Genomic DNA, 26867 nt, shown 5'->3' on the forward strand with positions numbered 1-26867 from the left:
AAGAGATACAATTAGAGAGCGCCATCTCCTGCAATTAAATATAAACACAGCAGGGGCTGGCCCAGTGGCAGTAGCGCTTAAGTTCCCCCGTTCCACTTTGGTGGCCCGGGGTTCGCAGGTTTGGATGCTGGGTGCGGACCTAGTACTGCTCCTCAAGCCATGCTGTGGAGGCGTCCCACATAAAATAGAGGAAGATCGGCACAGATGTTAGCTCAGCGACAATCTTCCTCAAGCAAAAAGAGGAAGATTGGCAACAGATGCTAGCTCAGAGCCACTCTTCCTCCTCTCTCTCTCTCTCTCTCTCTCTCTCTCTCACACACACACATAATATAAACATGGTGGTTAAAAACTAAACAGTGATATTTGAACTATTAAGGATTATAAACGGATTTTGCCCCTATGGTATTCTCCACACATGATGTTTCAAAAATAAAGACTGAAGCCTAGAAAGAAACTGGTTTCAAAACCCACTTAAAAGTATTTTTAGAATTTGTGTGTGTTTTAAATACAAGGTAGGAAACTGAGTCTGGAACGCTGACTTCAAACAAATAAGCATTTTCTATTTCACTCCCCAAGCCCCAGGAACAGTTCAGATCTCAGAAAACCTAAACTAAAGGTCCACAGAAACCAATTAGAGATTTTTCTGGAGAGACTTTACTGAAATGTTTGCACAAGAACATGTTTGCAATGAGTCATAATTTATAGGACCTTAACGGCCAATGCCTTATGTGCCTTTCTTCCTACCTTCAATATCATTCTCAAGCCAGCTGTTGATATATTTCCAAGGGCCTGATAATTTTTATAAAGTTACCAGATCTTAATTACCAAGGCTGCCAGCCAGCACCCCTTCTCATACTGATTTTTTATGCTATCCAAAGACAAGAGAACCTGATTCCCTTTCTAAACTATAACTCTCCCCAACCAGGCAGTTAATGGCTTTCGCCAGCGAAAGGGCGCAGTACTTTTAAGACCCCCAAAGAGACGCTGAGGGCCCTCAGGGGTTCTCCAAGTAAAAAGGCAGTGGAGGTTAACCAGGAGCCGCTCTGGGCAAAGGCAGACATCATAACAGGATATGTCCGTTTCTAAAGGAAGCAAGAGCTGCAATAGCCCGGGGGCAGGAAAGGCGGAGCCAGCAGCACCCAAAGGAAACGGGCGTACCAGGGTTTGCAGGCACCTGGCCTGCTTAGGGACTCTTGCTCTAGTCAGGTCCGAGGCTGGTGAGCAGGTGTCCGCGAGAGACCAAGCTCAGGCCTCCTGGCAGTAGTGGTTATCAAGACGTACCCATCTGCTCCCTGCCACCTCCGCCAAAGATGGGCAATGGGGAGAAGAGGAAAAGCCAACACCAGGCGCCTCGGCAGGTGAACTTGTCAACAAGTCAGCCCTGGACGCAGGTCCCTGCCCAGAAGGGACCTCGTGGTCCTGGGGCTGGAGCCGCCGAGAGGGCGAGGCACGGAGTGGGTGCGGTGGGCTGGCGTGCGCGGGAGTGCCGCCGCGCTGGGGCTGGAGATGGGGCCGGAGCCGGGATCGCGTCCCTCCCGCTCCCCCGGGACTGACGCACGCTCTCATGGCGCGCGCATCCTCCAAACCTTCCCAGGCCCGAGGGAGGAGGCGGGGGAGGGGAAGGGGCTGTCGCGGTTCCCACACGGGGATCAGCGGCAGGAGGAGGCTACCCGCCTGTCACCCGCCGCCCGCGGAGGGCAGAGTTGGCACCCCCAGGCCGGCGCCCCCGACCGCCCCGGCTGCCGGGCGTCTCCCGCTGCAGCCTGCAGCCCTCCCGGCGCGCTCCCGCCCCGGCCCCGGCCCCGGAGGGCAGGTACCTCGGAGCCCTGGCCCCTAGGAGCCTCCCGGCCGCGGTCGGAGAGTCCCTCCAGCTCCCTCATCCGACGTCAGCGTCAGCAGAAGGCGAGGGAAGGGGGCGGGGGAGCACAGGAACCGGCCCTTCCTGCGGCGGCCGCAGCCAGCCGGAATAGCAGCCGGCGGAGCCCGTGCGCGCCGCAGCGCAGCGCAGCGGCTGGGGGGAGCGGGCGCCCTCGGCTCCGCCAGCACCCGCCGCCGGGGCGCCGCCGCCGCCTCCCCTCCACCTCTCCCCTCCGGAGACGCCTGGCCGGGCGACCCCTCCCAGCAGGACCCCAGGACCCGGAGGAGGAAGGGGGCGACAGCCTCACCTTGTTTGGGGCGAGTCTGGGATGGAGGGAGTGAATCTCCCTCTGTCTACTCCCTGGGGTCTTTCCTGGACCCCCATCTCCTGGGGTATCCCCCGCTCGGATCTGCCGCCCAGAGTGACCCCACCCTGCTCTCCCGCAGGTGTTCCACGTGTCCATAGCATTTGCGTCACAATGACCTGGCCGACAGGTGGGAGCCGCGGCGAACGCCCCAGGGTTCGCTCTGTGCTGCGCAGCGTGCGTGCTGCTTGCTTCCGCTGTAGATTTCTGTGGCTTTAGGGGACAGGAGACTTCATGACTTCGATGCCAAGAAAAGTTAGAGAGGCCTGTACCTGGAAATCAAGTTTGAGCTTAAAAGAAAAAGGCTATATATTTCATTCCCATATATTCATATATGTTTTATACTTAAGTTATTGACTTACAGTAATTTCATCTTCTCTTATCTTTGTCACCGGGAAAGAACAAAACTCCTGTTTCTGGAGTACGCTGCAATGATCACCAGAAGAAAAAGTAATGGAATAGGTGCTTCCTAAAATTGTCTCTGCTAAAAGCAATCCCAGTGTGCTATGACTCAGTTCCTGGTTATATGTTTCTAAATAAGTTCGTTGAATAGTCACTGGTTGAAATAATTTAATAGAGTGGAATGAAAAATAGTTACTGACTAATGATGCAAACAAATCTGAAATCCACAGCTAACGTGAATGGGCTGCTCCCTACTGTGCCAGACACGCTGTTTGCTTTACATTTAATCCTTACAGCAACTCAGTTCTGGAGGTAAAGTGATCACCCCTATTTTACAGATGAAGATGCTGCCCAGAGTCCCATAAAGGCATTCAGCTAATAGGATATTGAGCAGGGTTTTGAATCCAGGGTTGACCGAACCAAGAGATTTGGCTTAATCTCAACATTAAAAGGTGCCTGGCCAAGATGGGTAGAGAAAAAGTACAGGAGAAGATGTTGACATTTTAATAGAAAGCTAGTAAGACGACACAGCTCCAGAAATTTATATAACCTTAAATGTTGACATTATTCTTTGGATATATTCTTTGGGGATTCTGTTTGTCATAGATAGATTTGAACTTGTCCCAGTATGACACAAAATATAGAGTTGAGTAAACATTGAGTCCTTAGTAAATGTTTATAAATAAATAATGAATATGGTCTACAAAATAGCAAATTGTCACAAAGCTGAGATTCAGGAGAAACTTTGGGAGAGAAAAACATTGCTCCCATATACTTGGTTTTATTAGAAGCATTCAGACTAACTTGTTAACAACACACCCAAATGATTTTGCTGTTTGTAAGAAAGAAAAAATGAAAAAAAACAAAACCCTTGGAAATGAGAAACAAAGACTTCTTTGCAAAAGAAACACAGTTAAGATATTTTGTTTTAAAATATTTGATTCCAAAAACCATTAACTTATGTGTAAAAACCTATCAGGAGTTAAAAAGAAAGAGATTATTATTTTTAACAGAATGAAGTGCTATTTCTAACATAGTAGGTATAGGTGCTCCCTAAACGTTGGCTGAATGTATCAATCAGTTGATTGAAGTGTTGAGAGAGAAATAGATCACAAAATTTCCTGACTCTGTAATCTTCTCTTTTCCACCATTCATGATTTACTAGTTCCGTGAATACGAGTAGAAACCCTATTTATCAAAGCCTGGCTTTGTGGCAGATACTTGCATTTGTTACAAGAGAGCCATCGGAATGGCAGGTTGCTTGTGTGTTCAAAGTATCCCCTGAAAATGCAGGTAATTGGAACACAAGCACTGGGGGAAGTGAGCAAGAAAGCTGATTTATGTAACTAATTACCAAGCTTTCCTTTTACCTTTCCAAAGGCCAAGGTGATAACCTGGGCATGAGTCTAAGGACCTATGATGGAGGCTAAAAGTGGCTTCCAAGACAACGTTTAAAAGCGAAAGGATGTGTGATACAAGCACTATCCAGTCAACATGGACTGAAATTCCTTGGGCTCCCAGAGAGTTTAAGATAAAGCTATAAATGACTTTCATCACTATTAATATTGTCCTAATATTTAGGATAACATTTGAGAAGGAAATAAACTTATGCTCATTCTACATTGCCACAATGAGTGCTTTTCCTTCCTATTTTAAAAGTTGCTCCATCTATAACACTTCCATTTCTTTCTGGATATCAAGTTGTTGTCTCAGTCTTACAGAGCACCCACCAGGTGCTAGTTGGGCACCTGAAACCGTTTCTAAGAAAAGAATGGCTATTGAATGATGGAATCTGAAATAAAGAAAGAATGTGCATTTTCCAGAGTGCAAGAAAATGACAAAGGAACTTTACAACAGAAAAAATCCTTACATACTCATTTGATGAGCTTTTTGCTTTGAGGATTTCCCAGGTTCAAGATATGCTAATAGGACCACATGATTTAGGAATTGTGTTAGGCTGCCATTAACAGAGACCCAGAATAACAGTGGATTAAGTGAGATAAAGGTTTATTTTCTCTCACATTAATGAAATTGGAAAGTAGGCAATCTAGAGCTGGCATGACCTCCACTAGGTCATCAGGAGGTTGCCTCTCTCCTTCTATTCTACCATTCTCAGCAAAGCAATATTGCTCAAAGGTAAATCCAGGTGAGGATAAGGAGAAATAGGAACCATCATACATTGCTGGTGGGAATGTAAAAGGATGCAGCCACTTTGGAAAATGGTCTGGCAGTTCCTCAAATGATTATACATAGAGTTACCATATAACTCAGCAATTGTACTCCTAGGTATATATCCAAGAGAAATGAAAACCTATGTCCACACAAAAGCTTACACACGAATGTCCATAGCAGCATTATTGAAAGTAGTCAAAATGTAGAAACAATCCAACTGTCTATTGGTGGATGAATGAATAAACAAAACAAAATGTAGTATATCCATGTAATAGACTATCACTGGGCCATGAAAAGGGGTGAAATACTGATACATGCTGAAACTCGGATGAACCTCGAAAACATTATGCTAAGTGAAAGACACTTACCACAAAAGTCCATATGTTATATGATTCCATCTTTATAAAAGTGTAAGATGGGAAATCTATAGAGACCGAAAATAGGCTAATGATTGCTTAGGCCTGAAGAGAAAAAAATGTATATATGTGGATATACATATACAAAGTATTCACGTACATACAATAGATTTTAGCGGACCATTGATATATATTTTTAATATATATTTTTCATGTTCTGATACTCCCTATGCTCTCAGCCAACATGAGCAAGTGAAGCAGAATGCCCTTCTTCCTCTTGGTGAATGGGCACCATAGGTGTACTCTACCATCCATCCAGACAGTTTCCTACAGCTCTGAGATCATTTTGTTTTCTGACTCATCTTTGACAGCATCATATGTACTCATGGTACCTGTCCTAGTATAAGATGCTAAGATAGAGTGTGAGCTATTATTGTTAATCAATGTATGTGATAAGACCTATACATATAGATCTCTCCAAAGCTCAGCTCATTAATGAGAAAAAAAATCACTTTTCCTTCAGAGTTTCTGGGAGATTAAAATTAGATAATCTATAAGAATAAACTTTGAAAAAAATGTTTTAAAAATTCTTATTAAATTTATTGTCTGATTTTTACTGGTGATAGAAATTTGAGGAAAGGTTAAGCTAAGTTTTATTGGCAAAAATAAAGTGATTTATTTCCTATATTGTGTGATACTTAAAGAGGAATTAGATGTAACATCCTCAAGAACATGGACTAAGCGTCTTGACCAATTTTGGTTTAATACTTGTGATCAGTTGTGCTCTCTACATAGCAAAACAAAGCTTCTGTTACACTCTTGGCAGTGGTAGCTATATCTTTAAGCAAATTTGTGTGCGCATGTGGAAATAGAACAAATGTTTAATTAATAGCATTAACTTTTGTTAATTAAAATTAACTTCCTTTCCCATAAAATTAAGGCTACAATAAAGAGAGGAGGCTTATTTTACATTAAGGAGAAAGGTGATTATTTTCATTGCCACACCAGCTTAGATTTCTGCATAAATAACGAAGCTCCCCACCCCTTCACCCCCAGTATCATCCACTGGAACTTCTGCAAGAAAAATGCTGGTGGTAGCATCAAAAAGGGCCATCTTACTCCCTGCAGGCAGAGAATTTTGTCTGTCATGTGCCATCTAGCGTAATCCTGGGCAAACCTTAGCCCAGAGTTCGAGCTATGTTCTGGTCTTGACAGACAGACATAAGGCTAATGACCCCTCAAAGGGTTACTGTCCAGTAAAGAAGACTTAACTGAAAGGTTAGGATGGAACTTTGGGTCTTTGTATCTCTCTCTCCGTGCAGAGGGACAGTTTAGAAGAATCACTGAGAACTCAGGTGGAGATGGTAAGGGTAATTCAGATGAAGCATGAACCAAACATTTGATTTAATCGTGCGGTAAGAGGCTGAATGAGGACTATAACCCATATTTCCCAAGTCCCAATCAGAGGCACTTTTCCTCCTCTACTTTTAACTCCATCACTAACTTGCTTTGGCAGAGACTGTTAATTGTTTTCCTATATTTATTCTTCCTTTTTTTCTACAGTAATATAAGTTTCAGCTGAGCACATTGTTGCCCAGCCAGAGACTACATTTTCTAGCTTCCTTTGCTGCAAATTGTGGCCATGTGACGAGGTTCTGGCCAATAGGATGTGACTGGAGTACATGCATCTAACTTCTGGACCATGCCCTTGAAAGAAACACACCTTCACCTTTGCCTGCATCCCTTCCCACTGGTTGTACCGCCTTTGGCCATGCAGGGGGCACAATACTTTAGGGATTGCAAGGAGCCTTGATCCCTGACCACCTGATCTGCTGTACTGCCCCGGTCCTCCTGCATGGATTGTTTTATGAGAAAGAAATAAAGTTCAGTTTCATTTAAGCCACTATATTTTTGTGTGTTATTATAGCTCATCCTTTCTCCTAATTAATCCATCTGCCCCATGATGTTGGGTTAGATCTTCATTTCTCATGAAGTTTATCTCCTAAAATAATGATTTTCAATCCGTGGGTCACAGGGCCATGAGAGTCTGTAGTGTCAATACAAAGGATCATAGGATTCAAATCCCTAAGAAGTACTGTCTGCGTGCGGATGCAACATCTGCTTGAGATATAGAGACTGCAATTTTTGTGTGTGTGTGTGAGGAAGATTTGCCCTGAGGTAACATGCATTGCCAATCTTCCTCTTTTTTTTTTTTTTTTTTGGCTTGAGGAAGGTTAGCCCTGAGCTAACACCTGTGCCAATCCTTCTCTACTTTGTATGGGGGATGCCTCCACAGCATGGGTGATCGAGTGGAGTAGGTCCCCACCTGGGATCCAAACCTGTGAACCCAGACCGCCCAAGCAGAGTGCATGGAATTTTAACCACTTGGCCATGGGGCTGGCCCCTGCAATTTTTGAAATATATATGACATGATTATAAAAATTTATTTAAAATCATTAAGGAATTTCTTGAAAGTATGTTGGTGATGAATCTTTTAGCTTTGTACATCTGAAAAAATCTATTTCACTCTTGTTTTTGTAAACAAACACTGGTAAAGAACTCTAGGTTGACTTTTTTTTTTTTTTGGTACTTTAAAGATGTTGCTCCAAGGTTGTTTCCAGATTACGTTGTTTCAGATGCAAAGTCTTCTATCATCCTTATCTTTGGTCCTCTGTTTCTTTTTTTCCCTCTGGCTGCTTTTTAAGATTTTTTTACCCCTTTTCATTAGTTTTTAGAAGTTTGACTATGATGTCTTTGGTGGTGTTTTTTCTTTTTTCTTTTTTTCTTAAATTTGAAAAATCTTTTCTTGATCACCCTATCATATATTAAAAATACATTAAATATATATATATTTTATTGCAGTAATATTGGATTATAACATTGTATAGCTTTCAGATGTACATCATAATGTATTTCCAATTCTGTGTAGATTACATCATGTTCCCCACCCAAAAACTAATTATTGTCCATCACCACACATGTGAGCCTAATCACCCCTTTTGCCCTCCCCCCTCCCCCCTTCCCCTATGGTAACCACCAATCCAATCTCTGTTGCTATGTGTTTGTTTGTCATTGTTTTTGTCTTCTACTTATGAGTGAGATCGTATGGTATTTGACTTTCTCCCTCTGACTTATTTCACTTAGCATAACATCCTCAAGTTCCATCCATCTTGTCACAAATGGCCAGATTGCATAATTTCTTGTGGCTGAGTAGTATTCCATTGTGTATATACAGCATATCTTCTTTATTCATTTGTCCCTTGATGGGCACCTAGGTTGCTTCCAAGTCTTGGCTATTGCGAATAATGCTGTAATGAACATAAGGGTGCATCTGTCCTTACACATTTATGTTTTCAAGTTCTTTGGATGAATACCCAGCAGTGGAATAGCTGGATCATATGGTAGATCTATTCTTAATTTTCTGAGGATGCTCCATACTACTTTCCATAGTGGCTGCACCAGTTTGCACTCCCGCCAGCAGTGTACGAGGGTCCCCTTCTCTCCACATCCTCTCCAACACTTGTTGTTTCCTGTCTTGTTAATTATAGCCATTTCTGACCAGAGTGAGGTGATACCTCATTGTAGTTTTGATTTGCATTTCCCTGATAGCTAATGATGTTGAACATCTTTTCACTGTTGGCCATCCGTATATCTTTGGAAAAATCTCTGTTCACGTCTTTTGCCCATTTTTTAATTGGGTTGTCAGGTTTTTTGTTGTTGAGATGTATGAGTTCTTTGTATATTTTGGATATTAATCCCTTATCTGATATATGGTTTGCAAATATCTTCTCCCAATTGTTAGGTTGTCTTTTTGTTTTGTTGATGGTTTCCTTTGCTGTGCAGGTGGTGTTTTTTCTTAACTTGGGAGTTTGTTGAGCTTCTTGGAGCTGTAGGTTTATAGTTTAAATCAAACTGTGAAAACTTCAGCCATACTCAGAATAGCCAACACAATATTGAAGGAGAAGAACAGAACTGAAGAACTGACACTACCTGACTTCAAGACTTACCATAAAGTTATAAAAATCAAACAGTGTGGTTTTGGCAAAAGAATAGACAAATAGACCAATGGAACAGAATGGAGAGTCCAGAAACAGACATTCAAAAATATAGTCATTTCATCTTTGACGAAGAAATATAGACAATTCAATGGAGAAAGGATTGTCTTCTCAAAAAATGATGCTGGAACAACTGGACATCCACGTGCCAAAAAAATGCATCTAGACACAGACCTTATGCCTTTTGCTAAAATTAACTCAAAATGGATCATAGACCTAAATGTAAAATACAAAACTATAAAATTTCTATAGAAACGTAGGAGAAAATTTAGATGACCTTTGGTTTGGCGATGACTTTTTAGATAAAACATCAAAGGCACAATCCAAGAAAGAAAAAATGAGTAAATTGGACTTCATTAAAATTAAAAACTCTGCTCTGCAGAAGACACTGTCAAGAGAATAAGAAGACAAGCCACAGACTGGGAGAAAATATTTTCAAAAAACCATATGTGATAAAGGACTGTTCTTTAAAACATACAAAGAAATCTTACCACTCAACAATAAGAAAATGAACAACCCAATTAGTAAATGAGCAAAAATTCTGGACACCTCACCAAAGATGATATACAGATGGCAAATAAGCATATAGAAACCTGCTCAACATCATACATCATTAAGGAATTTCAAATTAAAACAACAGTGAGACAACACTGTGCGCCTATTAGAATGGGTAAAATCCAAAACACTGAAAACACCAAATACTGGTGAGGATGTGGAGGAAAAGAAATTCTCATTGCTGGTGGGAATGCAAAATGATGCAGTCACTTTGGAAGACAGTCTGGCAGTTTCTTACAAAACTAAACATACTCTCACCATACCATCCTGCAACTGAATTTCTTGGTATTTACACAAATGAGTTGAAAACATGTCCATACAAAAACCTGCACACAAGTAGGTGAGTAGATAAAAGAACTGTGGTGCATCCACACAGCAGAATAATAATGTGTTAAAAAGAAATTTGCTATTAAGGCATGAAAAGACATGGAGGAAACTTAAAAGCACATTGCTAAGTGAAAGAAGCCAGTCTGAAAGATGACTGTATGGCATTCTGGAAAAGGCAAAACTATAGAGACATTATTAAAAAAATCCGTTGCCAGGGCCTTGGGTGGCAGGAAGGAAGTATAAATATATTTTCCTAATATCCAATATTTCCAGTGGCATTTTGTCTGTTTTAGGTGTTTCAGGTGGGAACATAATTCTGGTCCCTGTTGTTCCGTGTTGATCAGAAGTAGAAGTCCCTCCATTAATGAACTAATAGTAGCCTTGCACTATGTATTTTCTTGATCTATGTTATTTGTGTTACTACTGTTTTATGGGAGAGATTCTAGGAATTTTTGATATTGAAGGAGGGCCCTCATAAACACTTCAGCTGAAAAATGGGCAAAGACCAGGGACAGGCAATTCATACAAGAAGAAACTGAAATACTAAAAATGAAAAAAAGACCATTTTTGAACTTAAAACATTTTTACCTATCATCCTGGCAATCATGAAAAACCTAATGCTCAGGGCTGGTAAGGATATGGGAAATGGACACTGTCATACTCTCACAATACGAGGAGAGAAACAAAATTTCTTTCTAGCTTTATTGAGAAATAATTGATATACATCACTGTCTAAGTTTAAGGTGCACAGCATGATGGTTTGATTTACATATATTGTGAAATGATTACCACAGTAGGTTTAGTTAACATTCATCATCTCACATAAATACAATAAAAAGAAAAGAAAAAAATGTCTCGATGTGATGAGAACTCAGGATCTGCTCTCTTAACACCTTTCCTATATATCATACAGCAGTGTTGACTGTAGGCATCATGCTGTTATGTTACATCCTAGGACTTATTTATCTTATATCTGGAAGTTTGTACCTTTTGGCCACCTTCCTCCAATTCCCTCTCCCCTCACTCCTGCCTCTGATAACCACAAAGCTGATCTCTTTCTCTATGAGTTCGTGTGGTTTTTGTTTTTGGTTTAGATTCCACATATAAATGAGATCATACTGTATTTATCTTTCTCTGTCTGACTCATTTTGCTTAGCATAATGCCTTCAAGGTCCATCCCATTTTTTTGCAAGTGATCGGGCTTCCTCATTTTTTTATGGCTGTATAATTTCCATATATCTACACCATGACTTCTTTATCCATTTATCCATTGATGGGCACTTAGGTTAGAAAGAAACGTTTTATACATCTTATGGAGGGCAATTTGACATATACAAAATGTTCATTGTGCATACCTGTGACCCTACATTTCCACTTTTAGGATATTTTCCTGCAGAGATAATTAGGCGAATGTACAAAAGTGAAGATGAGCATCACACACTGTTTATAACCTTAAAACTTTGAAAATAGTAAATTGTCCATCCAAAGGAAGGATTAGTTACCTAAATTATGACACATTTACATATTGGAGCACTGCCAGCTGCTAAAAAGAATGAGGTCAAGGTGGTTTTTTTTTAAGTGAAAGTAGCAGCTTCCACAAGACCATGTGAAATATGATTCTATTTAAGTAAATATTTTATATATAACATTAAAAGCATAGGTTTTTAATGATATTCACTAAAATGTGGACAGAGGCTGTCTCTGGGGAGTGACCTATTTTTGGCTGAGGTGGAGGTGGAAGGAAAGTTGCATTTTCACTTACATTCTGGTGATGCTTGGCTTTTTTACTGTGTATATCCAGTATTTTATAATTTTCAAAAATAAGGAAGATTTAATTTGTTTTGAGGAAGACTGGCCCTGAGCTAACATCCGTGCCCATCTTCCTCTACTTTATATGTGGAACACCTGCCATAGCATGGCTTGCCAAGCAGCGCGTAGGTTCACACCGGTGAACCCTGGGCCACGGAAGCAGAATGCGTGAACTTGACCATTGGACCACCAGGCCGGCCCCTAGGAAGATTTAAATTTTGACACTGGAAAAAAATAGGAGAGATCCTCACATTTGAAAACGGTTGGGACTACTGGTTTATATGATTACTAAAATTCCTTATTGATTTAATATTCTGTACTTCTAATCTCTAGACTAACCTTTCAGATTCCTCCTAACGCTGTAAGTCCGTGGCTTCCTCCTCTTGCTGCAGTGCCATGACAAATGTGAACTGCTTAGGGAAAGCATAGGCATTACCTGATGGGGGACCCTCATGCTGCCTCAAGTAATTGTTATTTTTCCTCATATTTCAAGTGGCTTTCTTCCTGGGTGACAATCTTGAGCTGGTTATGGGAAACATGCAGAAAGGCATTTGAGGTCGGAAAAGCTAGAAGTGGTTCGAGGAAACTTTGCACTTCTTTGGGGGTCAGAGGTTGTCCAGATTTGAGAGGAAAGGGAGAAGCATGGGTTGACTTTTCATATATATCTAGACTTTTCTATTTTACTCCCAATTCAAGACATCACTACTAAGATGGCTTATCATTCATTCAGTAAGAATTTATTATCTCCAATTTGGTATGACTGAACCATATTTTCCTCCCGGAGCTCTTTCTCTTACTTATCTTGGCAAGCTAAAAAACTCAAAATTATTTTGAATTCATTTCTAGTAGTTTGCCTCATGTACTCAATTAGTTGTTAAATTCTGATTCAAACTTGTAGTTTATGATTCACTACAAGAAACTAGTTTCTTTGTAGTGTCTCTCAGCTGTTCTGCCCATTTTTCTCAGTCTTAGTTGTGTTGTCTTTCCAACTCTGACTGTTTCTTACTTGGAATTTAAAAATGTCTTTCCACCTAGAATTGTGAATTTAGACCAATACTAAGTCAGTTTAGATCATCACAATGTAAGTATTTTAAGTACTGTCATGCACCTCATAAGGATGTTTTGGTCAATGACAGACTGCGTATATGACGGTGGTCCCATAAGATTAGTACCATATAGCCTAAGTGTGTAGCAGGCTATACCATCTAGGTTTGTGTAAGCATGCTCTATGATGTTCACAACCATGAAGTCGCCTAATGACATGTTTCTCAGAACGTATCCCCGTCATTAATCACACAAGACTGTACTTATTTTTCTATCTACTTTATGCTAAGAATTGAGTGTGTATGTGTGTGATTGTGTGGGTGTGGTGGGTTATGGTGGGATGGTGGGGACAATGACGTGTAAAGTAATAGAAGACAGAACCCATGCCTTAGAATTACGTGAAGTTGATTAAACTCTTTTGTGATCGTCTGGCTTCAGACCCAACTACAAAATCTCCCAAGAATTACATCAAAATAAAAGGCCTGATCAAGAAATTCAAAACTTCATCAGTCCTGGTTTGCCTTACGCTCCTTCCAACACTGATTTCTGCTTGTCCTTTGTTGTTCACCATGCCCCACATTCATCTGCCTCTCCCTGGACTCATTCACACAAGGGTGATCACTGGCTCCAATCACGAAGGCCAAACTTCCACTGAAGGTGTCCTTCAACTCCTGGCTTGTAGTGTCCCAGTAACTCCTGGCCCTCTTCTTATCACTACCACCACTTTTTCCATATCCCCCAAATACTTGTCGGAGTTCTCATTAGGTACTTGCTGAAGCAATCTTAAGTGATGACATTCTCAATTAGGAAAATAAGGACTATTGGACTCATAACCCAGAACCCACTCAAACAGTTTGCATTTTTCCACAACAGATGTACATATACATAAAACCAGGTCTTTGAGGGCAAGGGCTCTGTCTTCTTCATCTTGTGTGTCTTCTACTACATGTACCAGAGAGCCTTAGCTGTACAATCTTAGTTGTTTAACAAAAGTTTGTTGAATTAATGAACAGTGAATATTTTGTATACAACTAGACTCTCTGAGTGTGGGGTGTCCAGTTAGTTCTCTTGGCTTTGTTTTGGTAAAGTCTCTCCATTCATTCTTAGCCGTTTTTTAAACCTAACTTTGCCGTTCAATATTATTATTTTCTATTACTGATAAGGTTTGATATTCTTTATTATAGTTTTTTCCACTCTTATTTTATCTTAAAAATCACGTAAGCACTTGTGCTATAGACTGTAAACGTTGTGTCCCCCCAAATTCATATGTTGAAACCTAGTCCCCAGTATGATAGTATTTTGAGATAAAGCCTTTGGGAGGTGATTAGGTCATAAGGGCAGAGCCCTCATGAATAGGATTAGTGCCCAAATAAAAGATTCTAGAGAGCTCCCTCTCTGTGTGAAGACATTGCAAGGAGAAAGCCGTCTATGATCTAGAAAGCAGGCTCTCACCAGACACTGAATCTGCTGGCACCTTGGTCTTGGACTTCCCAGCCTCCAGAACTGTGAGAAATAAATGTCTGTTGTTTATAAGCCACCCAGTCTGTGGTATCTGTTATAGCAGCCCAAATATACTAACACAACTTCTGAAACATGCACATTCTCTAGGCCCTTTCCAAATCTAGGGGAATGGAAAATTCTGTGGAAGGTCCTGACAATCTGTAATTTTAACAGGTCCTGAGAATCTCTCTATTTTCTTTTACTGAGGTCATAATAGTTTATAACATTGTGTAATTTTGGTTGTACATTATTATTTGTCAGTCACCATATATATATATGCCCGTTTACCCCTTATGACCCCCAACCCCCTTCCTCTCTGGTAACCACTAGTTTGTTCTCTTTGTCCATGTGTTTGTTTGTCTTCCACATATGAGTGAAATCACATGGTGTTTGTCTTTGTCTGGCTTATTTCGCTTAACATAATAGCTGCAAGATCCATCCATGTTGTTGCAAATGGGATGATTTTGTCTTTTTTTAATGGCTGAGTAGTATTCCATTGTATATATATATCATGGCTTCTTTATCCATTCATCAATCAGGTGGGCACTTGGGTTGATTCCACTTTTAGCTATTCTGAATAATGCTGGATTGAACATAGGGGTGCATAAGTCTCTTTGAGTTGTTTATTTCAAGTTCTTTGGATATCCCAATAGTGGGATAGCTGCGTTATATGGTATTTCTATTTTTATTTTTTGAGAAATCTCCATGCTGTTTTCCATAATGGCTGCACCAGTTTGCATTCCCACCAGCAGTGTATGAGCATTTGCTCTTCTCCACAACCTCTCCAACATTTGTTATTTTTTGTCTTGGTGATTATAGCCGTTCTAACACGTGTAAGATGATATCTGAATGTAGTTTTGATTTGCATTTCCCTGAAGATTCGTGATGTTGAACATCTTTTCATGTGCCTATTGGCCATCCGTATACCTTCTTTGGAAAAAATGTCTGTTCATATCTTCTGCACATTTTTGATTGGTTTGTTTGTGTTTTTTTGCTGTTGAGTTGTGTGATTTCTTTATATATTTTGGAGATTAACCCCTTGTCCAAAATATGATTTACAAATATTTTCTCCCAGTTGGTGGGTCGTCTTTTCGTTTTGTTCCTAGTTTTCTTGCCTTGCAGAAGCTCTTTAGTTGGGTGAAGTCCCATTTGTTAATTTTTTCTTTTGTTTACCTTGCCTGAGTAGATATGGTATTCAAAAAGATTCTTCTAAGACTGATGTCAAAGAGTGTACTGCCTGTATTTTCTTCTAGGAATTTTATGACTTCACGCCTTACCTTCAAGTCTTTAATCCATTTTGAGTTAATTTTTGTGTATGGCGAAAGATAACTGTCTGCTTTCATTCTTTTGAATGTTGCTGCCCAGTTTCCCAACACCATTTATTGAAGAGCCTTTCCTTTCTCCACTGTATGTTCTTAGCTCCTTTGTTGAAGATCAGCTGTCCATAGATGTGTGGTTTTATTTCTGGGCTTTCAATTCTGTTCTATTGATCTGTGTGTATGTTTCTGTACCAGTACCATGATGTTTTGATCACTACAGCTTCGTAGTATATTTTCAAGTCAGGGATTGTGATGCCTCCAGCTGTGTTCTTTTTTCTCAATATTGCTTTAGCTATTTGGGGTCTTTAGTTGCCCCCTATGAATTTTAGGATTCTTTGGTCTATTTCCATGAAGAATGTCATTGGGATTCTGATTGGGATTGCACTGAGTCTGTAGATTGCTTTAGGTAGTACAGACATTATAAGTATATTTATTCTTCCAATCCATGTGCATGGAATATCTTTCCATTTCTTTATATCATCATCAATTTCTTTCAATAATGTCTTATAGTTTTCATTGTTTAGGTCTTTCACTTCCTTAGTTAAATTAATTCCTAGATACTTTATTCTTTTTGTTGCGATTGTAAATGGGAGTGTATTCTTGAGTTCTCTGTCTGTTAGTTTGTTATTAGAGTATAGAAATACAATAGATTTTTGTAAGTTGATTTTACACCCTGCAACTTTGCTGTAGTTGTTGATTATTTCTAACAGTTTTCCAATGGATTCTTTAGGGTTTTCTATATACAAAATCATGTTGTGTACAAACAGCAAGAGTTTCACTTTTTCATTGCCAATTTGGACACCTTTTATTTCTTTTTCTTTCCTAATTGCTCTGGCCAAAACCTCCAGTACTATATTGAATAAGAGTGGTGAGAGTGGACACCCTTGTCTTGTTACTCTTTTCAGAGGGATGGCTTTCAGTATTTCCCCGTTGAGTATGATGTTGGCTGTGGGTTTGTCATATATAGCCTTTATTATGTTAGTACTTTCCTTCCATACCCATTTTCTTGAGATCTTTTGTTGTAAATGGATGTCGGATCTTGTCAAATTCTTTTTCTGCATCTATTTAGATGATCTTGTGGTTTTTATTCCTTATTTTGTTAATGTGGTATATCACATTGATTTTGTGGATGTTGAACCATCCCAGCATCCCTGGTATAAATCCTACTTGATCATGGTATATGATCCTTGTAATATATTGCTGTATTTGGTTTGCCAATATTTTGTTAAGGATTTTTGCATCTATGTTCATCAGCTACATTGGCCTGTAATTTTCCTTCTTTGTATTGTCCTTGTCTGACTTTGGGGTCAGGGTGTTAGGAAGTGTTCTTTCTTCTTCAATTTTTTGGAATAGTTTGAGAAGGATCGGTATTAAATCTCCTTTAAATGTTTGGTAGAGTTCTCCAGAGAAGCCATCTAGTCCTGGACTTTTATTTTTTGGGAGGTTTGTGATTACTGTTTCAATCTCCATACTTGTGATTGGTCTATTCAGATTCTCTGTTTCTTCTTGCTTCAGTTGTGGGAGGTTGTATGAGTCTTAAGAATTTATCCGTTTCTTCTAGATTGTCCAATTTGTTGGCACGTAGTTTTTCATAGTATCCTCTTGTAATCCTTTGTATTTCTGTGGTATCTGTTGTAATTTCTCCTCTTTCATTTGTAATTTTATCTATATGAGTCATCTCTCTTTTTTTCTTAGTGAATCTGGCTAAGGGTTTGTTAATTTTGTTTATCTTCTCAAAGTAATAGCTCTTAGTTTCATTGATCCTTTCTACTGCTTTTTTTCTTTGTTTGTTTCAATTTAATTTATTTCTGCTCTAATTTTTAGTATTTCCCTCCTTCAGCTGATTTGGGCTTTGTTTGTTCTTCTTTTTCTGGTTCTGTTAGGTGTAGTTTAAGATTACTTATTTGAGATTTTTCTTGCTTGTTAAGCTGGGCCTCTTAGGACTACTTTTGCTGCATCCCATATAAGTTGGTATGATGTATTGTCATTTTCAATTATCTCCAGGTATTTTTTGATTTCTCCTTTAATTTCTTCAGTGATCCATTGGTTGTTCAGTAGCGTGTTGTTTAGTCTCCACATATATGCCACTTTCCCAGCTTTTTTCTTGTGGTTGATTTCTAGTTTCATAGCATTATGGTCAGAAAAGATGCTTGATATAATTTCAGTTTTCTTAAATTTATTGAGTCTTACCTTGTTTCACAACATATGGTCTATATTTGAGAATGTTCCATGTGCACTGGAGAAGACTGTGTATTCTGCTGTTTTGGGATGGAGTGTTATATATATAACATATATATACATAATATATATATATAACTATATATGTATATTAAGTCCATCTGGTCTAGTTTTTTAATTCCATATTTCCTTGTTGACTTTCTGACTGGATGATCTATCCACTGCTGTAAGTGAGGTGTTAGGGTTCCCAGCTATTATTGTTTTGCTATTAATATCTCCTTTCATGTCTGTTAATAGTTGCTTTATGTGCTTTGGTACTCCTGTGTTAGGTGCATATAAATTTATGGGTTGTATCTTTTTCATGGAGCGTCCCTTTTTATCATCATATTCTCCCTCCCTTTGTGTCTCATTGCCTTTTTTATCTTGAAGTCTACTTTGTCTGACACAAGTATGGCAACACTTGCTTTCTTTTCTTGGCCATTAGTCTGGAGTATCACCTTCCATCTCTTCACTCTGAGCCTGTGTTTGTCCTTAGAGCTGAATTGTATTTCCTGGAGGCAGCATATTGTTGGTTCTTGTTTTTGAATCCATCCAGCCACTCTGTGTCTTTTGATTGGAGAATTCAATCCATTTACATTTAGAGTGGTTATTCATATATGAGGGCTTAATGCCACCATTTTATCACTTATTTTCTGGTTGTTCTGTAGTTCCCTTGTCTCTCATCCTATGTATTTTGGACTGCCAATTCAGTTTGGTGGTTATCTATGTTGGTTTTCTCAATTTTCTCCTTATTTATCACTTGTGTCTCTGTTCTGATTTTTTGTTTAGTGGTTACTGTGAGGTTTGTATAAAAAGATCTAGTAGATGAGATAGTCCACTTTCTGATGCCTCTTATTTCCTTAGTCTAAGCAGGATCCATCTCTTTTCTCTTCCCTGTCTAATTTATTATTGTTACAATTTATTCAGTTTTGTGTTGTGAGTTTGTGGTTAAAATGCAGTGATTATATTTTTGATGTTTCCCTTCCCTTTACCTTTAATGTTATAATTGTTTGCTAACCTATTCCGATAGAGAGCTGCAATTTTCTGATTTTTGTCTGCCTATTCATCTCCTTGCTCAAAGCTTTTTAAACTATTTCTTTCTTTTTCAGGTATGAGGGCCTTCTTGATCATTCCTTGTGGGGTGGGTCTTGTGATGAACTCCCTCAGCTTTTGTTTATCTGGGAAAATTTTTATTTCTCCATTATATCTGAAGGATAGCTTTTCTGGATAGAATATCCTTGGCTGAAAGTTTTTGTCTTTTAGAATTTTGAATATATCATTCCACTCTCTCCTAGCCTGTAATGTTTCCACTGAGAAATCTGCTGAAAGCCTGATAGGAGTTCCTTTATAGTTTGTTTTCTTCTGCCTTGCTGCCCTTAATATTTTTTCTTTGTCATTGACTTTTGCCAAATTTATTAATATATGCCTTGGAGAAGGTCTTTTTACATTGATGTACTTAGGAGTTCTATTAGCTTCTTTTACTTGTAATTCCAGCTCCTTTCCCAGATTTGGGAACTTCTCAGCTATTATTTCTTTGAACAAGCTCTCTGCTCCTTTCTCCCTCACTTCTCCCTCTGGAATATCTATAATCCTTATGTTACAATTCCTAATCAAGTCGGATATTTCTCAGAGAATTTCTTCATTTCTTTTTAGTCTTAGTTCTCTGTCCTCCATCTGAATCATTTCTATATTTCTGTGCTCTAATTTGCTAATTTTGTCGTCCATAATATCAGCTCTGTTATTCAAGGACTCCAGATTTTTCTTTATCTCATTCATTGTATTTTTCATCTCCAACATTTCTGATTGGTTTTTCTTTATAGTTTCAATCTCTTTTGTGAAGAATTCCCTCTGTTCATTGATCTTAATTCTGATTTCATTGAAGCTTCTTTCTGAATTTTCTTGTAACTTGTTGAGGTTTTTTTATGATAGCTATTTTGAATTCTCTGTCATTTATATTGTAAATTTCTGTGCCTTCAGGATTGATTTCTGGGTGCTTATCATTTTCCTTCTGGTCTGGAGTATTAATGTACCTCTTCATACTATTTGATGGGGTGGATTTGTGCTTTCACATAGTGGAAGTATCTGGTTGCAGATTCCACTGTTGCCACTCTCAGGAGCTGTGTCTTCTGAGCCTGCTGCAATGCCTGTCAGCTGTGCCTGACCTTTGGTAGCTATCTTGACAGAGTCTGTCTCTGTTTGCCTGCTCACCACTGCTACTTTACACCCTGTATGTGCTGGCGCTCTGGTGGGGGCCCCTGCTCTGGCCGACTGGCACAGCTGGTGTGCCAGGCAGGGGAAGGGGCACTTTCTCTCATGTGCAATCTTGGCGGGGCTCCCACTTTGCCCTCGCTATCTGCTCTCCTGCACTGCTTTGCTCCATGAATACACCCCTGTGATTGCTTTGCCTCCTCGGGATGGAGCTTTCCCATGGGCTGTGAGGAAACTCAGAGAGCGAAGGTGTTCCTGTGGAGGACTGCTCCCTCCTCGCTCTCCTCTCAAGCCTTCATGGTCACTTGCCCTAGGCTGCTAGGCTGCTGCAATTGGAGGAGTGAGAGGATATCCCCTTACCTTCTTCCATTACCTCCTGGAGGGTCCAGCACCTCCACCTTCAGACATATGGCTGTGTAGGTCTTTCAGACATCTATTGTGTTGTGTTAATGTCCTCTGTTATTTTATGAATGTCCTTATCATTGTATCTCATGGAGGAGAGTCTAAGGGAAGAGCTTACTCCATCATGATGCTGATATCACTTTCTAAGAATCTATATTTGTGACACTCAACTCAAGTGATTCTTATGGACAGAGAAATTTGGAAACTGCTTTATTGAGAAGCTCAATATGTATTAGTTGAGGTTAATGATTATATTTGATCTTTATGCCAAATACAATTCCTTGAGTGTTAACTTGATGTCAAAATGCCTGAAGTCCAATCTTAGTAATTACCATCTCAGTGATTTGGGGCTAGTCCAGTGTTTCCCAAACCTGTCTGCCAATTAGAATCACAGGGCTCTTTACAAAAATTCTAAAACCCAGGCCACTCTCAAGACCAATTAAATCTCATTTTCTAGGGGTGCAACATAGGCATCAGTATTCTTTATGCTCCCAGTTTGGTGATTCCAACATGCAGACAAGTTTGGGAACAACTGGATTAATCATTTACCCTCTCTAAGTCTGTTTCTTTGTGAGTAAAATGTGGATAATAACTCCCATTCTAAAATGCTATTAGGAATTAATCTAATTAATGCATGTGACTATACATTATAAATGATAAAACTCTATAAAAATCTAATGCCTTATATTTTAGACTTCAAAATATTTTGAAGTATAATTAACATATGTGCAGATAAGAATTTTTACATTTTCTTTATCTTTATAATTGTGATTGTCAGTTCAACAGTTTAGCTTGATAGAGTCAGCTTGCAAAAGAAACCACCATTCAGAAATCTGTCCTTACAATTTAGGTACATTTCCATCAGATGGCAAAAACATATCTATGGTCCCGGGTTAAAGCAGTAGTTCTCAGCTCTTACAGTGTATCAAAATCTCCCTTGGCTGGGGTTTGTCTCCAAAGATTTTGATTCAATAGGTCTTGAGTGGGATTCTAGCAACTATAAGTTTATGAAGATCAGCATGTCAATCTCATGCCCTGTTGCTAACCATGATGAGTTTACTCTTTCTGTTTAGGCCCTCTGCTCAATCCACCAGGTTTAGTCAAAAATGTTCTACTTTTTTAATGTCAGAAGTCTCTTCATCATGTAAAGCAGAAAAGAATTTTAGAATAGTTTAAAAAATATTTGAATCCATGTTGATACCATTCCTTACTACCACTGCCATTCAATCTTTTTCTAATCTAATCTTATAATTTTTATTTAAAATTTATCCTGGGCTTCTTGATATATACTCAACATTCCCAGTGGCCATGACCGCTGTTTGCCTCTTAAAAGAGGCAGAGAATGTGTGGTTCCCCTGCTGGTCTGGAATTTGTCTCTCCGGGGCCACGGTTCTTAAACTTTAGAGTGTATAACTAGTACCTGAGAGGCTCATTAACAATGTACAGTCCACCACAGACCTAGTGGATTAGCCTCTGGGTTGAGGCCCAGGATCCTGCATTTAAGTTATCTCCCTATGTTATTCTGATGCATACTAAATTTTGAGAACCATTGGCTCTATGGAACCAAGAGAATGGGATAGCTTTGGTAAGGTAAAGAACACTAAGGGAGGGCTTCTGGGATCCAGATGCAAAACTTATAAGGACTCTCTTCTCTTCTCTCCTTCCTGTGCTTCATCTTTGTGCAAATAGTGGTAAGTAACTATGTTGTTATTCAGGGACCCTGAGGAGAGTTATCAAGCATTGGTTGGTGTTAGTTCTCAACCTCAGGAGTTTCCCAGGGTGAAATTGGGAACTAACCCCCATACACAGAGGACAAGGAGAGACTGAAGAAAGAGGCAGAAGACTTCAGATTGGCAGGTGGCAGTTTTAATGAGCGAGGAAACTTACGTATGAGGCTTGTCTCCAGTGCCACAAGGTGGGTAGATCTCCACATCTGCCCACCAGAATCTTAAGAGTTTGGATAGAGGCCTTAATGGGGTTCAGTCATAAATACCATCTGGACGATTTCAACAACACTGCTCTCTCAAGGCTGTGTCTTTGAAATGGCCCCCGCTGTGGGAATGGTGGGCAGAATGTAAATTCTAAGGATGGGGAGGAGGTAAGGAGCCTCGGATTTCCTGGGTGCAGCTCAAGGGTCAGCTGGCAGTCAAGTCCTCTCGATGACCTCCTCTACCACTTGGTGAGTTTGTAACAGTAGGGCCTACCAACTTTTGTTTCCAGTCCCAGCACGGAGCCTGGGTCAGAGAAGATGCAGTAAATAATGGTTTATGTTGAGGAAATACTCATTTTCCTTCTCTTTCTCTGTTTTCCTTTCCTTCCTCAACCCAACCTTTTCTCATCTACTGTCTTTTTTCCCTGGTTTGTTGGTTTGTGGTCCACTCATGAAGAAACACCCATTTAGAACAGAGCTAGACATCAAAAAGAAAAACCCTATTTCTGAAATATTGATAACAATTAAATCACCCAATTCATCTTTAAATTGCACTAACAGCACACTTGATAATTCACTTGGGTTAATTACTTTTACTGTATGTATAATTGTGTTTGGCTCATCTTTAGTTTCATGACTATGCTTTTATTTCCAACTGTTTTCTTTCACTTACGAGCATTTTAATATATCCTGAGGCTTCATCTGCCTTTGATTTCAGATAAATTGTGCTCCTTCTGCAAAATATGCAGTAAATGATTTTCTACTAAAATATGTTGAATTGGTAGGAACGCATGATAAGGATGGATCATTTGATTTTCATATTTGGTATTTTATGTCTTAAAGAAACTTGTGAATTGCTAATCAATTTTTATGTTAAATTGGTATTGAATAAGGGTTAGCTCCAGCAGTACTTGAAGCCAGCAGAATCTTAAGATTAGACTTAAAAAAAAAGTTAGATTATCATAAAAGCAGGCAAATTGATTAATCTTTTCCAAAAGCTTTGCTTAAAACTGCAATTATATACATCTCTCTGTCCACTTCCCCTCCCACCCTGCCCCTGTAGATAAGTTGTTTTCTTTATTGTCGTTTGCAAAGGACTAACCACAATGGCTAGATCAGTGCTGTTTAAATAAGAACCATAATCTTATCCCCACCATCTCTACTTTTGTTTAAGCATTGTTACTTCTTGTAAAAATTATGGCAGTTACTTGTCCTCCCAGAAGTACTCTCCCAATCCATTCTCTAGCCTGAGACTACAATAATCTTTCTAAAGTACAAATTTAATTATTTCTCTCTTTTGCCTAAAATCTTCTGTTGGTCCCTTATGTGGTTGTTATCTGTTTTTCTGGCCACTCAGAACTACTTCTTTATTTAGAAATGAAATGAGATTCTTAAATTTAATACGAGAGGGAGCATGTTCTAGTCTTTCCTGGGGAGTGGAAGCTAAAAGAGGACAAGAGCAAGAGCTGTCAATGCCCATGTTTTTTTTTAACCAAGTGCAGGAAGCCAGTCAACAGAGAGAAAGATCAAAGCCAAGCCATGGGGAGAAGCAGAGATGAGGGATAGGGAGCAGTCCCCTAGTGGTGTTAGAAGCCCTGGTTAAAGTTGTCCCTCACCCTGGGCTTACCTTTGTCCTTCCAGAATTCTGTTGTTCCACCCTTCCTGCATCACATGTGATACCCAGTACATTCCTTTAAATTCCCCCTTTCCACCTAAGCCAGTTGGAAATAAATTTTCATCACTTGCAAACAAAAGGGTCTTGGTTAGAATAGCTTGTAAGGCCCTTCATGAGATGGCCCCAGCTTATCAATTCAGTTTTCATATAACCCTTAGGAAAATGCTCAGCTGCAAGTAAGAGAACACAGACAAGTGACTTAAATAATAAAACCATTCCATTCTCCCACATACGAAGAAATGTAGACAAAGACAAAGATAGTCTCAGGGATGGCTTATCAGTTTAACTAAGTGCTGATGCCTTAGTCAGGTCTTTACAATTCTTTGGATCTTTTCCTTGATCACAAGATGGCCATAGCAGCTCCAGATAGTCTCTAAGACTTATATGAGCATCCCAGGCAGGAAAGAAGGGGGCAACAGCTTTCTCCTTGGGAGGGTCTGTTTTTGGTTTTAGATTGAAAGAGAAGCTTCAACTGACTTCTCTTTAGATTTCATTGGCCAGAACTGGGCCACATGCCCAAACCTAGACTTATCATGATTGTGAACTGAAAATTACCTCAATTCATTCCCTCGCTGTCCCTAAATCAATGGATCTGTGCCAATTATCTGGGGTTCTGTTTGCAGAGAAAGGAAAGTGGGGCTGCAGTGTAGGCAAGGAACCATGTCTCCCATGCATATATTCCCATCAGCCTCCTTACCCTTCCACTACTACTGTCACCACCACCCCAATTCTAAGAGCTAGCCTTACTGAACAGCCTTCAACACTCGAACAAGCTATGCTCGCTGTGGTTTCTGGGCCTTTGCATATAACTTTTGCTCTGCCCAGAACATGCTCTCTTTCCTTTATTTACTAGCACGCTGCTTTGCATGGCTCCTATTTCTCTCCTTAGGTCTCAGTTTAGATAGCATTTCCTTTAGAAAATCTTCCCTGACGCCCAATACCACAGCACTCTCTTGTTAGTCCTGTCTTAGAACTTGTCAAATTGTCCTGTAATTTTCTGTCTACTTTTTCATATCTCCTACTAGACTCTGAACTCTTTGATGGCTATTGACTGGCTCTTTTTTCTCTATGGCCTCACATAGAGCTTACACATGATAGATGATCAATAAATATTTGTAGAAGTAAATGAAGCGAAACACTTTTTGGGTGTACTCAAAATCAACTTGTGTTAAAAATCACTTAAAAAACTCATCGGAATGTGGGTTTTAATTTACTTCTGCTTTTTAAAAAGAAAATAGACAAAAGAATGATTTACTCAAAAATTCCTAATAGACATTTACATTTAAATCTAGGTTCTGATGGCTTCCAAAGAAAGAGCATGATGAAGGATGATTTCCCACTTGGGTAGGTCAGTATTTATTCTGCCGGTCTCACACAAGAACTAAAGATTCTAAGAGTTTTTGAATGGTCCTTAAATAGTTTTTCAAATGGGCAGATTTCTGCATGTGGATTCATACCACTGAAACTAAAAGCAGCTAAGTGATGAACTTCCTTACTTGAATTTTATAAGATACTCTCTTACCCTTCAACTTCTTGCGACCATTTTATTAGGAAAAAACAATAATGTGATGTGACAAGACACTTTTAATCCCTTTTATAAGAAGATGAAGTTTTTTTTTTAAAGACTGGCCCTGAGCTAGCATCTGTTGCCAATCTTTTTTTTCTTCTTCTCCTCAAAGCCCCCAGTAGAGTTAGATATTCTAGTTGTAAGTCCTTCTGTTTCTTCTATGTGGGATGCTGCCACAGCATGGCTTGATGAATGGTGCTAGGTCCGCACCCAGGATCCAAACTGGTGAAACCCTGGGCCTCCAAAGCAGAGTGTGCTGAGTTAACCACTTGGCCACAGTGCCAGCCCCCCGTAGAAGTTTAAATCAGAAAGGAATAAATGAGTGAAATGAAGTGGGAGAAAAATAATCACCAAATTTGATTAATATGATAGAGCAGCACTTTGAAATTTTTGCACTTTGAAGTTAAATATTGAGTTTGTAATTTATATGAGGTAATGAAACAGTCATTCACAAATTTTTAAAGAGAATTTACAAGACACAGTGATTTGAAATCTCTTTGGATTTTAGACACAGTATTGCCACTTTTGGGTGTCACATGCCGACCTTTTTCTGAGTGGTCTCCAAAAGCTACCAGTTTGGAGTGAGGCCCAAAGTGAGAGGGGCTCTCCAGCTGGCCCAGGCTGGCAGGTGAGCAGCTTGCCCCAGCCCTTGTGAGCCAGCAGATCCAGTGCTGCTGGAATGGTCTGTGGCCTGTCCAAACACTGTACAGAGCCCATGACAAGCCCCAGCAAGGCCATCACAGAGGAGACCCTTTGTGTTTGGGAAAATGCAAAGGCTCCTTTAGCAGATTACCCTTCATTTTGAGAAATGACTCCTGGCTTGTTGCTAGGCTCCTGTAGAGACTGAATCATGCAACCATCTGGCCTAAGATGGCCGTGGTACCTTGATGTCTGACATGAAATGGTGCTGTCACATACACTTAGCCATAAAGCCAGGCATTCCCAGTAGTAATCTACATCAAGTGGATTGAGAAGGAAGAGAAACCTTTGAGGCTGAACCTGTGAGAAGCCTGAAGACACAGGTAAGTTGTGTGAGCAGGTGGTGCACTCCTATACTACTCTTTCTTCCTTGTGCCTCATAGGGAGTTTCCTATGACTAGTGTACCA

At 39.7% G+C, this 26867-nt stretch overlaps 1 protein-coding gene and 1 long non-coding RNA gene across 37 annotated transcripts in view; one reads left to right on the forward strand and one right to left on the reverse strand.

Moving 5' to 3' along the window:
• ICA1 (islet cell autoantigen 1) overlaps positions 1–2311 on the reverse strand; it is a 142192-nt gene extending 139881 nt beyond the window's left edge. For 7 of the 35 annotated variants that reach the window (XM_070615744.1, XM_070615752.1, XM_070615737.1 and 4 more), the window contains exon 1: positions 2166–2311. The gene's annotated coding sequence lies outside the window, so the exon portion shown is untranslated. Of the gene's footprint in view, positions 1–1817; positions 1957–2165 lie in introns of those variants that run through there. The other 28 variants (XM_070615739.1, XM_070615764.1, XM_070615758.1 and 25 more) reach the window with 6 other exon arrangements.
• Positions 1151–26867, forward strand: part of LOC139082800 (uncharacterized) — a 67762-nt gene continuing 42045 nt past the window's right edge. The window contains exon 1 of one of the 2 annotated variants that reach the window (XR_011539045.1): positions 1151–1358. This is a non-coding gene — a long non-coding RNA (uncharacterized lncRNA). The remainder of the gene's footprint in view (positions 1359–26867) is intronic. The other variant, XR_011539046.1, reaches the window with a different exon arrangement.

This window comes from Equus przewalskii, chromosome 4 (genome assembly GCF_037783145.1).
Source record: "Equus przewalskii isolate Varuska chromosome 4, EquPr2, whole genome shotgun sequence".
Classification (NCBI taxonomy): Eukaryota; Metazoa; Chordata; class Mammalia; order Perissodactyla; family Equidae; genus Equus; species Equus przewalskii.